Raw genomic sequence first — 5,629 nt, 5'->3', positions numbered from 1 at the left:
CTCAACACTCTCCAAAGGAATATAACAAACTCTGGAGTTTCTAAAACAGTTCATCTATTTTAGAATATATAATTTTAAGATACATCTTGTAAAAAATGTAAGATATAATTCTAATTTTAATTAATCATGGGAGTTCCAATTTAGATTTAATTAGTCATAAGATAGCATGAAAGCGTATAAATCACTTTTTTCCTCCCAAACCACTCAGAAGGAACCAGACATCCAAGAGAAACCCCCAAATAATCTGCACTTCCAAAATTATTCCAGATGTTAGTTAACCTATGAAATTACAATTAATGTGTCATTTCTCTGGCACATTTTATATGCATATTTGAGTAAGTGATTTTGTATTAAATGTAGACTTTGTGGAGTAATAAGAGGCCTCAGCCAAAAATCCATAAGTTTAATCAAGCTAAAATTGATTAAAGAACTAAGATTTAAAAAATGTTTCCTTCATTGCTTTGATCGTTTAAGTTATGGAGAATTAGTGTATAGACTCTAGAATAAAGCAAATGTTTTCCCTGATACTCTAATTTATGCCAAGTGGCATATTACCTTGAACATAAGGTAGTGCTGAAATTAAGTTAAATGTATTACTTTTCAGAACCTGTAATAATGGCATAAATTAATGATAGCTATTATTATCGTTAGTACATTTTACATGCCTTAAAAAGGATTTGAGACCCACTAACAATTATGTTACTTTTAATACTTCTTATTCTTAAGTGTGAGGAAAATATAAAAATTATAAAAATAGAAAATAAAAAGAAAACATATGCACAGGATTTTTAAAAAATATTTTAGCCCTTTCAAAATAAAAGCAATTATTTATATTACTTTTTTTACATAATACACCAAGACAAAAGAAAACCTTTCCAAAAAGAAAAACAAAATTATGATTAATATTTTAGGTATGTGGTGATTATGGGCACATATTGTTACCTGTGCCATTTGTCATAACTGTCAAATACAAATGACCTGTAATAAGTAACAAGTGAAAAGAAAAAGCACATGTTTATAACTCAGTAACGTGAAAAACATAGGTTTAATATAGTGACAAAGGCATTGTCATACAGTGTTAATAATCAATTAGTTAAGACACTTCAATCAAATAAACTTTTAAAATAAACTGAACAGTGTCTTAAATTGACTTCAGCTCTTGGTTTACTAATTTAAGTCACTACTTTCAGCATTATTAAGCCTCCCCTCCCTTCATTAATGGGCAATTGAAGGAGAGTCTATGGTACTTTCAGAAAGCATTATAAATGAGTAAAGTATATGATGACTTGAGTACACTTTATAGACATTTATTTATTTTAGATTCATTTATTCCTGGCAATATAGAAATTCAGAATATAAATTTTCTCTTGAAGATATTTTAGATTAAGTTGGTTGTTCACAATTATCCATAATCTGCTACACAAAGTATTATAATACAAAAATAAGGTTGGCATAAGTACATCTCTCACTTATTAAGGGTAAGGATCATGATACTTCCTAAATATATCTTAGCACCTCATCTCATATAATACCTTCATAAATATTTAATTTCAAATTAAAAACATAACAACCCCGTCCTTTTTAAAATTTTTTTCTAAAGCCATCCAATATAAAACTCACTGCAGTAGCTACCATACCACGTTTCTATGGAGAGAGTGAAATGGCTTAAAAAAATATTTAAAGCACAGCTGTTATTAGTGTCTTTGGAAGGTTTAATTTAGATCTGTTAATTTGACATCTTATAAACAGCCTCTGTTTTTCTGTAAACTAGGTCAACATATTTAGCAACACAACAAATTTGCCCAGAATTATAAATCAACAATGCAAAACATTTATATTTTTATCCCCTTTCATAACACACAGGCATACTAGTTGAAAGAATCATTGAGTAATTCAGCAAAAGATCCTCAAGGATTTTCACTGATCCAGTATAAACACAATACAATATATTCTATTTCATTTTATATTTTTACTCAAACATGGTAAAGATTTTATTTACCTATAAGGGAGGATTTTTTTGTTGTTATAGAGTGATTAAATACTAGTACTATTAATAGTACTACTTATAAGTTGTTTTTTCAGGAATAGGGAAATATAATGAGTCATAATACTAAGCTTGATTCATATGAATTTTTAAAGTTTTATAAAAGATTAATTCAGCCTTTAAGACCATCACTTAAACAATTTTCATTTGAGAATTGTCCTAGGAGTTGTAAACACTGTAAAAATCTTTTTGCTTGAATAATAACTGTACCTCATAAAGAAAAATAAATAATATCTAATGATAATATTTGCATATCTCATATCGTATGCTAGTGTTAATAAGTAGAAATGATTCTTGTCATTAAGGAAGTCTCAGTATAGAAAGGAATAGAAGAGTAAAAAAACAGCTAAAATAAATGTGAAGTCACAATAATTATTAGTATAAACACAGCTGTATAAAATGCTATGTGAGAGAAGCTATGGAGACACTGAAGAACATAGACTAAAAGAACCATGAGCTGGAAATATGTAGAAGTCTGAAATAATGTCCAGTATAGACATATGGTAAAAACTTCTTGTTTGACATGTGTTTGGATATTGGATAGAATTGAAGAGTGATTGGGATTGACACAGTCATATGAGGCAATAGCAAATATAGTGAATGAAACTAGGGAATACCATGGAGCAGTCTGAAGCAATGAAATAGTTGTATACATAGTCATACAGATTGATAGAAGTAAAGTGATGATTAAAAATAAGTGTAAGAAATATAATTATATCCATAGCACAATGTCATTATTTTAAATTATAAAATATGCAGATTAAATGACAATACTTTAAAAAACAAACTAGAATACAATAAAATGTGTGTCTGTTAGTTGCAACTGTAATCGGAACAAGGGCTGGAGATGAATGTAGAATAAACAAATGAATAAAATGAAAAGGGTTTTACATTTGTCAATTGTAAAAATATTTCATGAACTGGCATGTGTAATTAACTCAGCCATCTATTAACTTGAAGTTAATAAAAAGGATGAAATACAAAAGAATTGTTTAAGAGCTTTAAGTCTATACTAAGTGAATCTTGAGTCATAAGAAAATTATATAGTAAAATTATAGAATTTCTAAAATCAATAATACTACATATCTGACACTGTATGATAAAATTAAAGCTGTGATAAAAATCATAATTTTAAATACTCATGAAAAAGGAAATAATTAAAATGTATGAATAAATTCCCAATTTAACAAACTAAAAATGAAAACAGAGTAATCCAGCTGAAACATAAGGAAAAACATATAAAAGCAAAATTAATTAAGTATAAAACACTAAAATTAAAAATTACTAATTTTTAAATCAATCAAATTATTGCACTTAATGACTCCAATGAATAGAAAGAAAGGAAGGAAGGAAGAAAGATTCATTGAATCAGAGTAGTTAAAAGGAAAATAACAACAGACTAATTTATACAAATATAAGAAAATAAATCTGAAAATGTAGATGAAGTGATATATTTACAACAAAAAAAAAATGATTCCAATTGAGCTAGCAGTTTAAAAGATTTATTCCTACAGAAATAACAGAAAGTTCTTAAAGGACCATGACAAAAAGATGCTTTAATAGAATTCTGTTAAACCTTCAAAATGCAGAAAAATCCATGCTACTTTTAAGTGCTCCAGAACATATAACAATAAGGAAAACTTCTGAAGCAGGTATAGCATTGATATATAAAACTGATAGAGACTGCACTGTAACAGAAAACCAGAGTAATCTCTTATAAATTTTGATATAATAATCCCAATATAATATTAGCAAACTGAATCCAACACTCCAAAAGCACCTTAAAAATAATGCAATATGGCCAAATAAAACTTATTTACAGCAATTCAAGAATGGCTTAATGTAGGAACCGTATAACTAGCTCTAAGGAAAAAGTGAGCCATAACAATAATTCTATGAAAACTGAGAAGGTATTTGACAAAATTTAACACTCATTTGTGTTAAAACACTGAATTAAATTAAAAATAAAATGAAATAAGAAATAATTCATGCTTTAAAAATATATTTATGAAATGTATTATTTTAATAATTATGTATTCTATATTTATGTTCTATATTGTATATTATACTTCATGTATTACATATTATATGTTATACATGATATATAACAGTCATCAAAAGCCAGTGCTATAATTAGTAGGTAAATGACATTTAGGCATTTTCTTTCTTAACTAAGGGCAGGAAATTAGATATGCATTGTACTGAAAATAGCAGATAATGTGTAAAAACAAATAGTGGTAAAGAATTGGACATAGAGAGGTAAAACTATTTCCATTTGTATATGCCATGATAATGTAACTTGAAAACCACTAGTATTTTAAAATAAAACAGAAACGTAAAATAAAATAAAACAAAAGCAATAAGATAAAATCAGCAGGAAGAATATTAATATTCAAAAATAATAGTTTTATATTAGGAAACAACTATTTAAATAAATTTTATAATAATAAAAAATACGTATTTGGAAATAGATTAGGAATAAATTTAATAAAATATTCAATACTTGTATATAAAAAATTAAATAATTGTTAAATGATGTAGACAAATGAAAAAGATATTACTGATTCTTAGATAGTATGAATGAACGTCGTAAGTTTGAAAATTATACCAAAGTAAATATATGAACAATGCAATACCAATAAAATACTATATGCATATTTTCTTGAAACAGAAAAGTTGATTCTATAGTGTGTATAGTCAAACATGCAAGGGAGAAGAAAATAAATGGAATCTTTCTCTTGTTATTAAATTATGCTGTAGATTCCATACTACTTAAAACTACCTGGAACGGAATAGAGAGTCCAGAAGTAAACACAAATATGTATGGAGATAAATTGTATGAGAAAAGTTTCAGGCAGCTCAGATCACTTGAGAAATAAATGATGAACTATTTAATAAATGGTGTTTACATAATTGGATAGTGGTTTCGAAAGTAAAAAATAAAATTGGGCCCATGATTCCCATCATACACCAAAACAAATTACAAATGGATTAGAGTTGTGAAAAGTAAACTCACACAAGTATTAAGTAAATGTGAATGAATTTATTTATAACCTACATATGTACAAAACCTTTCTAAGTATAACTCAGCTTCTGAAATCAAGAAAAGATTGACCCAATTATACGTTTGGGTCTCTCTCTCTCTCCTCCTCTTCCTCTCTCTTCCTTACCCTCTCCCTCTCCCCGACCCCTGCTGCTTCTCCCTCTTCCACTCATGTGGATATATATAAAAATCTATCTTAAAGTAATGTATAACACACAGAGAAGTAAAATTAAGAATGATAGTAGATTTCTCATTAGAAATAATGCAAACTAGAAGACAATTCCTTTAAATTATAAGAAAAAAGTCAACTTACGATTCTTTCCATGTGAAAATATTTTTTTTGAAAATGAAGACTAAATAAAACTTTCCAGACATACAAAAGTTGGAAGAATTTATCACCAGCAGACGAGCATTACAATAAATGTTAAAAGAAGTTCAAACAGAGGGAAGATTGGACCTTGAGACACAAAACAAAAGAAAGTAGAAAAAGGTAATTGCAATAGTATATACTATTTGATCCTATTTATATGAAATTCTCCACT

This window comes from Camelus ferus, chromosome 8 (assembly GCF_009834535.1).
Source record: "Camelus ferus isolate YT-003-E chromosome 8, BCGSAC_Cfer_1.0, whole genome shotgun sequence".
NCBI classification, from domain to species: domain Eukaryota; kingdom Metazoa; phylum Chordata; class Mammalia; order Artiodactyla; family Camelidae; genus Camelus; species Camelus ferus.
This window is presented reverse-complemented; position numbering follows the sequence as displayed.